The sequence below is a fragment of the Adiantum capillus-veneris genome, chromosome 3 (assembly GCF_014529385.1).
Source record: "Adiantum capillus-veneris isolate H3 chromosome 3, ASM1452938v2, whole genome shotgun sequence".
Lineage (NCBI taxonomy): Eukaryota > Viridiplantae > Streptophyta > Polypodiopsida > Polypodiales > Pteridaceae > Adiantum > Adiantum capillus-veneris.
This window is the reverse complement of record NC_140933.1, coordinates 81734081-81746638: the sequence shown is the minus strand read 5'-3', so window position 1 is coordinate 81746638 and position 12558 is coordinate 81734081.

The window sequence follows — 12558 nt, the reverse complement described above, 5'->3', positions numbered from 1 at the left end:
GATGTCTTTTTGCTCTGTTTCAGCTCAAACTTGCACTGTAGCTTCCTCTTGATGTGCTAAACTCACAGCTATTTTTACTTTTTGATTCTGACACCTATAGGTTGGTCAAATGATCCAGAATCTGTTCCAAAAGCCTGATGTCTGTCCTGATGAATTCCTAAGTCAAATCAACTCCAAATTGGATCAAAATTGACTAGGAGGCTTGCCTAAGGCTAAACAACACCCTGCTATGTCCACAGTTTGAATTTGGCCTCTAAATCATGCCTTAGACATCCTACGCGTAGGATGTCTAACTGCTCAGAATTGCCCCAAATTTGAACCACAGACTCTCCTTAAGGTGCTGATCACTGTGGTATGCTAAGAAATGTGTTTAGAGTCTTAAATCACACAGAAGACATCCTACGCGTAGGATGTCTTTTTGGCCTGTTTGACCCCAGACTTGTCCCACAGCTTCCCCTTGATGTCAGTAACCCAGTGGTATGCTTAGATTTGGTTTGGATGTCAAAAGACCCCAAAACTAGCTATCCTTGCCTTTTTCAGTCAAAATGCTAAAGTCCGCTCAATCTTCCCTTTCACTGACCCAAATGAGATGAAATTTATCACATGCACTCAAAACATCATGTATAACATGCACATGAAGCCATCCTATGGTTTGGTCTCAAAATTAGGCCTTGGACACAATTTGGGTAGGATGTCTGGCAATTTCTCGTCTTTTGGCTTTGATCTGTCAAAATTTGGTCAAATTTCCACTTTCCATGTGAAAATAGGGTAAGACCTACCTTCTGAACACACTGGTCAACTCAGAATTTCAAAATTTCCACCAGATCACCATGTAGACATCCTACGCGTAGGATGTCTATTGCTGATTTTTTGAGACTGAAGTGTCCTTGATGCTTCCTTATGCTCTCAGCAAGTGCAAGTATGCTTCACAATTGCAAAAACATGCAAAAATCACTCAATTAAGCCTTTGCTGAAATTTTACGTTTTCTGACTCTGCCTTTTGGCTTTTGGTCAACAAAAATAGGGAAAAACACCCAAGTCAATATGTTACTAGGGTAAAACCTACCCTCTGAACCCAATGGTGCAGTCAGAATTTTCAAATTTGGTCTCCAAAACCCCTTGAGACATCCTATGCGTAGGATGTCTATGTGTACAGAATTGCAGGTTTTCTTCACAGAACCCTTGCAAATGCTCTTTTATATGCACAACATCAGTCATTCATACAAAAACATCCACAAAAGCTTGTTTAATGCATTTTTATCCTCAAAAGCACACTTTTCTGTGATTTCAAATGCAATCAAGCACTTTAGCAAATAATTCAATGCTGAATAGCTCTAGATCAAAATCGGATCACTTACCTAAAGCCACTCCTACAAATCATATGGGGTTTTGCATCTATGAGTAGAAAAATGCTTCACTGCCACACACGGACTAGTAAACATTTTTATGACCTCACAAATCACTCGACCACCAACAACTACTCTAATCCATAGATCCTAACTAAACCTATCTAGTCGCAGACCCTCAGCAAGACACACGCTTCCTGGCTATCCACTTGATCACAGAATATCCTCTTCCGGATCCACTTAAGAAAAACGCTTTCTTTAGCCGAAAATAAATCAAACAACCATCACACGAGTGTTAGTAGGAAACCTACTTAGGTCCTTGTGTCCCCGGCAACGGCGCCAATGTTGGATGGGAACGACTCACACACCCATGAGGTGCATGCAAACACTACCTAGATCAACATAATGTCAATCGAGGACACAGATGACACGATAGGCACACGGAGGAAATCTCTTGAGCTTGTCAGGCTGAGATCATCCTACACATACAACACTCTGGAAGGCCAACTAAACCACAATCAAGAACCTCACTGCTCTCAACTACACCACCTAGCCACATACACACATACGGAAGGTAACTCACCTAATCATGCCAGATTCATACGAAACTTAAGGAACACCATCCCCTCACTAGGATACACCTGTCCCTAAGCTTCTACACTCAAAACCCTCACTCTAAACCCATCTGTGGAAAACGCATAGGATGACAGAGCCGAATTTTGAAAGTGCCCGAATCTGAAATTTATGAGTACCTATGCGTAGCTTATGTTGCCACGATTCTATAGACTACTAGCACGCAGAAAACAGACATTGTTTGATACACTTACGGCCACAAATAGCTCGTAGATGCGTCGGCGTGTGCGCTTCATCTCGCGTGGAATGCTTGGCGTTGTCGCGTAGCTCTCCTCGAGCCTACAACAATGGTGCAGTCGGATCTCTAATGTGTTGAGCGAGCCGGGCGTAGCGGGAGGATGAAGCTCACGCTCACTCTCTTTCTCTCTCACACACAGTAGACGGCAGCGCTAAAGTTTGATTATGATAAAAGTCTCCTTACAAAATGACCTAGGTACCTTATATACTAAGGCTACCTTAGGTTTAACCAAAAATGGGGTTGAAAGGGTCAAATGGCTTTGTATTTACAATCTGGAAGCGCCATTGCACCCCGGCTTCTAAAACTAGAATAACTACTCATTACAAATGACGTTTATATCCATAATCCGCAGCATTTCATAACTCGCAAAAGATAAGACTTTGGTACGAAACTTGAGTTATGTTGTGTTGTTGACCCAGCGGTCAACACGAGTGCATGGACAGACACCGACAATCAACCGCCCCATCTACGTCCTCCACAACGGGCGTCCAAGGCAAACTCGATCGACAACTCGACGACATCGAGGCTCGGAAGGCTTTTGTTGGCACAGTTGGTTGCGCGTGTAGAAAGGCCCGCTTAACCCTTGCATGAAGGATGGTTGAACCCACCCCATGAGGGTAAGAAGCCAACACTTTACCATCAAGCTATTGCCCCTTGTTGCGTATAACAAAAAAAGATAGTCTACTTGTGTTGAAAGGAAAACTAAAAGGAAAGGGAAAGCTTCAAACTTCAAGGAAGTAGCTTCACCCTTCCTTTTCACTTCTCGGAGGAAGGCAAGTTTTCCTCCAAAAATTCTTTTGTCTTCAAGGAGTTAGCTTCAAAGTGAAGAAAAGCCTTCACAAAAATGACTAGTTTTTTGTGAAGAATCATCAAAGGTGTTCTTACAACGAACGACAAGTGAAGCGCTCAAATTCCCGCAAGGCAAGGTTCGCATGCAACGCAAATCGCGGAGCATACAAAACACAAAGACTTCAATTTCTCAAGGTATAAGTTGTCGTTTTTTTCTCTCTCTTTGCATTAGTGTGTGTTTACCATGGCCAGTGAGGATATCCCACCTACACACACGTTTGATTTTGAGCACGTGGATCAAGATTAGGGCACCACGGGTGTTGTTGACACTAATATGCATGATGATGATGATCTAGGAGATCATGGGCTTGTAGATATGGCTTCTTTCAAGACTTTGGAACATCGCCAAAGCGTACTTGAAAGCGACCTCTCTGCACTCAATGCAAATGTTACCAATATTACGGAGTTACTTGTGAAATTTATGAATTCACAGACGATTCAAGGAGCCACAAGTGGCACGGTTCAAGGGAACCAAGCTCCCACGACTCAAGGAGTCCAAGAGATAAGTGCTGCAAAAGATGCAGAAGGTAGCAATGCATTACTTAAGAATATCACCATTCCTAAGTTTCACGGGGAAGAGCGTGATCGCAACAAGGATGCGGTCAATACATTCTTACACAAATGGAGTGATATTCATAGATTGAGATACACCCCTGATATAAAGACGGCTGTTTGGGGGTTTCGGTACGGAGGCTAACTGCTGAAAACTAAAAGAACTGATGCTGTGGGATGAACTAAGCTAGGCTAACTAAACCCTTGTCACATGAAGTAGCTTGTTCATGTACACATAGGGTTAGATGTGCATGTGACATCCCCTCCTTTTTAAAGTCAGGTACTGGTACGAAACTGTATGGTATCGAAGGAGATCACCAAAGAATCCTGGAAAGGACTCTTCACCGGCCCACGTTGATGCGTGGTTCATGCGATACTTGAATTTCATAAAGGTCTGCAACGCTTGCTTCTTTGGGCCGCGCCAAAAGTGACACAAAGTCATATGTGGCTCCTTCAATGCTTCAACTTTGTCTATAGTCATGCGTTTACCTTCTTCAAGAATCTTCGAGGATGAAAATTCATGAAACCACTATTAAGACAAAAACATGAACATACCCATTCCATGTAAATTGACTGGAGAAATTCTAATCTTCTTTAAAGTCTGCGCATGCAATGTAGATGAACATATAGACGGAGTGCCAAAACGTTCATCAAACATACACAAACAATGGAATTCAAACTTGTCTTTCTGATCTAAATCTATCAATGGTGGGAAATCACAATGGAAATGTCGATGCTTGATGCTCAATCCTTCTTGTGATCTTTCGGATGTTGTGTCATGCCAAGGAAGAGACATGGAATGTGAATCCTTGGGTGCCGGTGCAAATCTTTTCATCTTTTCATGCGTAATCGGCATACATCCGTGCTCATTCATGAGTGAATCATGTTAATTGTACCATATAAGCATGCCTATGAAAAGGGATCACATAAGAACGGTGACTAAAATATAGGAAACCATCACAAATGAAACACTCGAACAATGAGTGCTGACTAATCATGCGTACACATAATACTTCCTGTGGGGTTCTTTGGACCTTGACTCGAGAGCCAAGATCGGTTATTCGTGATTGATTGAATCTGCAATGAGGTTAGCTTCACTAGAAAAAATATCAACTAAGCTATCATCCTTGTGAGAACAATCACATCTTTATCTTGCAAATCATCATGCTTGTGAATAATCACATGATTATCCTGCAAATCATATGTGTCATGCTTTGGAGAAGAAAAGACTGAGAAAAGACTAAGAGGGTCTCCTTCTCCTGATTCTTTTTAATCTTCGCTGCACATTAGAAATTAGAGATGAAGAATGAACAACTTCCTCCCCACAAATGACAATGGGAAAGTCACTTTTGGCATTGAAAATGAAAGTATTGGTTTCCTAATCAATGAGAGGGTTATGCTCAGGAAACCATCGAATGCCTGAAAGCATATCACATCGTGAAAAAGGAGATACTACAAATTTTTTGCGAAAGGACACTTGTTGAATAGTGAACAAAATATCAAGGCACTCTTGCGTGATGAGAGAGTCCATACCGGGAGCGAAGCCCGACACCTCAAAAGGAGATGTCTTGCTAACCTCCAAGCGGGCTCTTTCGACAAGAGAGTCACTAATCACATCATGCATACTGTCTGGGTCAAAAATATGATAAAACGTTGACCCTTCACATGACCATAATACTTAATGAGAGACTCATCAATGGGAGGATCATGAGAAACTTGGGTCACACTTGTGTTCTCATTTATTGCATTGACAGAGGATGTGGGTTTTGTGGGTTCTTTAGATTCATTAGAGTCAAGCTTAAGACATGTTCTTTTTATGTGACCCTTGATGTGACAATGATAACATCAACCTTCCTTAGAATAAATGCTTCGTCCTTCTGACGTGATGTATCATCCTAAAATTCCTTGTGTTGATTTTTTATCTGGGGTGAGCTTATGTTTAGCAATTGTGTTAGCTTTACCCTTAGATTCATTTGGAGAGTTCTTTTCTGAGAGACTAGAGGAAGATTGGTTAGAAGAGTTACCATTCTTACCGTTCTTACCATTCTGAGGGTTCTGAGAAGTCAATATCTAATATCTAACCAACCCAAATGATTTTCTCATACTAAAATGAGCATTTAATATGGGATAATAAATGGGAACTAGGGTTAGAATATAGACACGTGCTTACGGATCTATCTCAACACGGGGCCAATGGTAAAGGGGCCCAAATGAGAGATGGTCTATCAAAGAGCAAGGTTAGCTAATGAAGCTTAAAAGACCTTATGGTTAGCTTCATTAAAGACCTCCAATGGTTAGTGTTAAAAGTCCTTTGACCCTAAGCAAGCTAGGGCTGAGCTTGAGGTGGGAACCCGACCTAAACTTAAGCAAGCTAGGGTTGTGCTTGAGGTGGGAACCTTAAGCAAGCTAGGCCCGTTCTTGAGGTGGGAACCCACCTAAACTTAAGCAAGCTAGGGCTGTGCTTGAGGTGGGAACTCCACCTAAGGTGCTTGTCATGCTTGATGACTAAGGTACTTGAGGTACTTGAGCTAGGGCTGTGCTTGAGGTGGGAACCGGACCTAAACTTAAGCAAGCTAGGGCTGTGCTTGAGGTGGGAACCGGACCTAAACTTAAGCAAGCTAGGGCTGTGCTTGAGGTGGGAATCCACCTAAGGTGCTTGTCGTTCTTGATGACTAAGGTACTTGAGGTACTTGTCATATTTAATGAGGAAGTTGCTTGAGAAGCTTCCTATGCATGGGGGGTAAGATGCTTGAGTCAAAAAGAGAACCTACTCACTTCCTCCACACACACACACTCATTTGCAAGGCTATTCTCACTTGGGGAAAGTGGAGGAACACCACCTCCTTCTCCAAGCTTGTGAGAGTGAAAGCCTACACCAATACTCTTAGCTATGGAATGCAAATCCAACCAAGAGTCATGGTTCAATGCTTAAGCTTGCCATCTTCTCCATCTTCATTACTATGCTATTATGTATGCTAGCAAGAAGAGTAATGATAAGTGAGAAACTATTTATTTCTCCTATGGAATGTTTCTTCTTCCTCTTCCCTATCCTCATTCCCCGCTAGCTCTCTCCACCTTCGAAGGTGTTTGAGGCCTTGGGACTGAGGCTTGGGATAGTTAATGCTTTCTTCAAGTTTATGTTATGTTTGTGATGCATGAAGATTTCCATCTTCATTGCATCACCTAGATTACAAGGAACACAAAGATTGTATTGTACCAAGTCTTTCTTGATGGGAGAAACTATAATACAAATGCCTATTGGAGGGGGGACCGGCTCCATATGAATCCGGTCCTTAGCTATTGTCATGTTCTCTAAACTCTCTCTCTCTCTCTCTCTCTCTCTCTCTCTCTCTCTCTCTCTCTCGCAAAAGTATTGGTCATGCCAACTTAACTAAGTACCATGTTTATGTTGCTACCATCGATTAAGTTCACCTGCTATGATCACAAAGTAATCTCTCAAAAGTGCTTCACCTAATTTCCTAATTCCACTACTCTCAAAGTTCATAGGCCATTTCCATTACATTGGTATCAGAGTGTTTGGTTTCTCTTTTCTTGGTTAAGAAGAGACGTCCTTAAGTAGCCTATTAGTGGTTGATTTTGTTAATTATATTAGGGTAAGTGGGATTGGGATCTATTATCGGTTTTGTTGAGTCCACTATGTGGGATATGGTGCACACCTCAGGAGCTTTGGTCTTAATAATGGAGTCTTTTTAGACTTGCCTATGGCTTTACGATTATTGAGGCATAAGAAGTCCGAAAGGAGCTATCCCTCGGCAACTTCGCTATGTTAGACTCACTCCACTACTCTCTATAATTAACCAATTCGAGCCGTGTGTGTAGATACTTAAGTGCCTATTTTCGAAGGCTAGGAGGAGTAGCAGCTAAGGTTTTGAATTGCCAAAGCATACACTAAGTAAACACCTAAGTTTAATTAACATGACTGACAATAACCAAGAGAGTAGAATGAACATTGATAACTTTGATTTTGCACATGAAGGTGTTAATGATGATGCCCCCATGTTTGTTAATTATCTTGTTACTAGGTTGCAACAAGCTATGGGCAACCCCTCTTTGCAAGCCGAATTTACTCAACAACTTCGTGCTTATGGGATTTCCTTTCCTCTCAAAAGGAGAGAGAGCTTAGGAGGCCTCTTGGTGAGACCCCCAAAAGAAGACTCTCTCCCATACAAGAGGAGGAATCCAAATAACGAGAAAGTAATGACTCCCTAAGTTCCTCAAAAGATGTGGCTGCATGAAGATGGTGGTCTAGACGATCGCCAACTTCTCCCAAGAGGAAACGGTTAACCCATAGTCCTTCTCCTCATCACTCCAAAAGGGAAGAGAGGAAACAAAGGAAGAAAAGGGCAAGAAAGAGGTCACCCTCTTCTCCTTCTTCTTCACCTTCCTTCTCTACCGATGAAAGATATGGCTATTCTCCTAGAGAATACAAAAGGGGAGGACATCGCAAATCTTACCCTGCATGGCAAAGGTCACAAAAGCTAAAGAAGTTCAAAGAAGGAGGAAAGAGTATCTCTTTTCTCACCTATGATGGCACCTTTAGTGCTACCGACAAAGTATTGGCCTTCATCCAACAATTTGATGGGCCTTTGGAGACGAGGGCTTCACGGAGTCCTCCAAGCTACACCATGTAGCTATGCACTTCCAAAAATTGGCTCGCCAATGGTGGGCTAGCCTTCATGGAAACGGCGAATCCCGAAAGACATGGAAAACTCTACGAGTGTCCATCATGAAACAATTGCTTGCAAGGTGATGCAAAGGAAAAGGTGCTTACTAAATTGTGAAGTTTAAAGCTTCTCTCTCTTGAGTCTATCCACAAATATGTGGAAAAGTTTTGGGATTTACATCTCAAGGCTACTATCTTTCAAAAGATAGACTTTGTCGAGCAAAAGCAACAATTCTGTGCGGGATTACCCAAAGAGATGGCCGAGTATGTCAACTCTCAATGGCCTGGTTCTATCACCAAAGTAATCCACCACACCATGGTTGCTTCACGCATCAATTTCCAAAAAGGGGCTAGACGGAATGTCAAGCCCATGGAAAATAAAGACAAAAATGATGCCAAGGGGAAAACCAATGCCCAAAATTCTTACCAAGGCTATTCCAACAACAAAAACAATTGGTCCAAGGAGAAGGGAGTTTACAAAGGTAAATCTAAACTCTCTCGTAAAGAGCTAGAAGATTTTAGTAAGGACCACAAATGTTTTAAGTGTGGGGAGCAAGGCCATGGTTATCGTCCTTGCCAAGAGAATTGCCCGCAATGAGACTCCTAGAGTCTCTATGTTTGAAGCTCCAAAAGAGGATGCTCATTGCCAAGAACTTCTCCTTTCCTATGCTTGGGGAAAGATGCAAGAGCATGATGCCTTTATTTTGTTTGACCCTAGTTCAACTCACAACTTCATATCCACGGAGTTGACCACTAAGCTAGGCATACAAGCCCACAAGATGGGAGATGCATTGAAAGCCAATGGAGATATCAAGGGACAAGACGTCTCAGTTCCTTATTTCATTGGAAAATTAAGGCTTCATGTCCAAAGCTATTTGGACAAAGAGGATTTCTTCATCTTCCCTCTCAAACATGAGAATGTTATCGTTGGGGCACCATGATTTAACCGCATGGCTTCTAACATGAAGCTCCTTGAAAGCAGAATCTACTTCACCTATAGGGAAAAGAGCATGCACATAGATGTTTATGAGTTGGGAAACACCATATCCTTGCAATAAAAGGAATCAAGAGGAATTAGAGTTGTCTAATTCCCTAAATGGATTCCAAGATGTTTTCATTGATGACATACATCCCTAGTGAGCTATCTCTAAAATGAGGGATGATGACCATGCAATTGAGCTCCTACCAAGAAGCTCACTGCCTAACAAGCCTCCTTATCGAGTTTCACAAGCTCAACAAGAGGAGATCACGAGGAAAGTGCATGAAGTGGTGAAAAAAAAAGGGATGGTGAGGTCTAGCTCCTCTCCATTTTGTTCACCATTGCTTTTAGTGCAAAAGAAAGACAACACATATCACATGTGTGTTGACTATAGGGCACTAAATAAGATCACTATCAAAAAAATAGATTTCCCATGCCGTAGGTAGAAGATCTATTTGATAATTTAAAAGTTTTGGCCTGATAAATGCTCCAGATGCATTCAAACTCATGATGGACAAAAAAATCTTCAGGCCATTCAAATTCTCTTGAAGAGTACAAGTGACACCTCCAGGTAATCTTTCAAGATTGTGAGAGAGGATAAGCTTTTCATTAATAAAAAGAAAAGATAATTTTTCCTACAAGATATTCAATATTTAGGGTACATTACCTGTAAAGATGGCACCCATATGGATGCAACAAAATTAGAGATAATAAAAGGATGACCTAATCCAAGGAATCTATAGGAGGCACGAAGCTTCATAGGTATGTGTGCATACTATAGATGCTTCATAGAAAAACTTCTCTCTAATAGCAGGCCCATTACATGACTTAACAAAAATAGAACATTAAGTATTCATTAACTGCAAAAGTGCAAGAATCTTTTGAGAAGCTTATCTCTCAATGTGTGTTTACACTACTAGATCTCTCAAAGCCATTTGAGGTCCAATCTGATGCTTGTGGTGATTGCCTTGGAGCTATTTTGCTTCAAGAAGGGCATGCCATAGCATATGAGAGTCAAAGAATCAACTTCAATAAGTGAGTATTGGGCAAATATGAAAAAAGCTACTAGCTATTCTATATGCCCTAAACATGTGGAAACACTATCTCTTGGGGACTCCATTCATCCTACGAATGGATCACAAAGCCTCAAGAAATTCATGACGCAAACCAAGCTCCCTGACAAACAAATGAGGTAGGCAAAATGTCTTTTGCAATTTAAATTTCATATTGCTCACATTGTTGGCAAGCACAATCAAGTGGTCGATGCACTTTCACAACGACCAAGGGTAAATGTGGTGTCTATGGCAACTCACAATGATCTATCTTTTATGATAGATGAGTTTGCTACTGACCGAGACTTTAAGTACGTAATTACAGCCTTTGCAATAGGGAAGTAACAAGAACCATTCACCTTGAAGGATGGTTATCTTCCAAATGGCAATAGGCTATGTGTTAATCACCCATACAATAAGAACGTCATGTATGAATCCCATACATCTCCGTATGCGGGGCAAAGAGGAAATCCATAATCTACTCTTCAAGGAGTAGAAATGTATTTTTGTTGTTCTACCATGAAAAGTAAACATACAAGAGTATGTTTCAAAATGCATGGTATACCAAAAGTTGAAATTTGATTGAGGGAAGCAACTTGGATTGTTTCAGTCTTAACAAGAAAACACACTCTATGCCTGTCAAAAAGACTATTGAGGCACATCAAATGGCAACCCTCTTCATATCTCAAATTTTCAAGCATCATGGATTTCCACCACCCGTAGTGTCGGACAAAGATCCTAGAATGACTAGTAATTTCTAGAAGGGTCTCTTTGAGAATCTAGTAAGTAGATTAAATTTCTCTTTCGGCCTATCATCCACAAACGGATGACCAAAGTGAAATAACTAATCTAACGATTCTTGATCTACTAAAAGCCTATGTCATAGAAGTAGATCAATGTTCTCAATGATAGAAGTACCTACCTCTTATAGAGTATGTGTACAATGATATTGTACATACTTCTATGGGGAAAGTACCTTTTGAGGTTAAAGAAGGAAGATCCAAAAGTCCTTTACTACTTAAAGTACATGGAAAGATCTCCGCTGCTGATGAATATAGCCGAGACCTACAAGAATCTTTTCCAAAGATTAAAGGGGTTATATCCATCTCACAGGAAAGGCAAAAAGGGCTGCTGTTAATAAGCATAAAAGAGCCCTAGCCTTTAAGGAAAATGATTGGGTCTTACTTAAGTTTCCTAAGGCTTGATTGAGGCAAACGACGGGCAAAAATTCAACGGGTCATCAAAAGTATTATGCTAAACTAGCAAAAAGATATTATGGTCCTTTTTAAATTCTTAAGCTAATCAATGAGATGGCTTATTAATTAAAGTTGCCCAACCATTGGCTCATGCATCATGTTTTTCATGTGAGCCTACACAAGCCCTACAAAGGAGAGCCTCCAAATGAACCAATTATTGAAGACCCTCCCGAAACTGAAGATCAAGAAGAGGTACTACAACCCGAAGCTATCCTTCGGCATGAGACAAGGTATTACGACATGGTAAGATTATCTGACGGTATCTTATTAAGTTCAAAAATTATCCTTTTGAAGATGCTAGATGGATGCAAGGAATCCAGCTTAAGGATAGTATGAACCTTGTCAACGCTTACAATCCTACATTAGAGTAACCAAATGTACATGTTTCTTTTAAATTATCAATGTTTATGTCTTATAAGACTAATTCTCTGTTTATTGTGCACAAATTTAAGTAGTATGCATACTAAGAATCATGTTTGGGATGACGACATCTCTCAAACACCATGTAGAAGATCGAATTTGTCACTCTACTTGGGAGGATGAAATGGACTAAGAGCAGACATGCTTGTGGTAGCTATGTCTCCCAAGCGCCAAATGGATTATTCATCCATCTTGGAATGATGTCGTAGGGTGAAAAGGGATCCTCTACCCGCTAAGACAAATTGACTAATGACTATGACTTTATCTCTTTTATCTCTTAGTCGAGGACAACTATGATTTCAAGAGAGAGGTAATGTCATTAAATATCTAATATCTAACCAACCCAAATGATTTTCTCATATTAAAGTGATCATTGAATATGGGATAATAAACGGGAACAAGGGTCAGAATATAGACATGTGTTTACGGATCTATCTCAACACGGGGCCAATGGTAAAGGGGTCCAAATGATAGATGGTGTGTCAAAGAGCAAGGTTAACTAATGAAGCTTAAAAGACCTTAGGGTTAGCTTCATTAAAGAACTCCAAT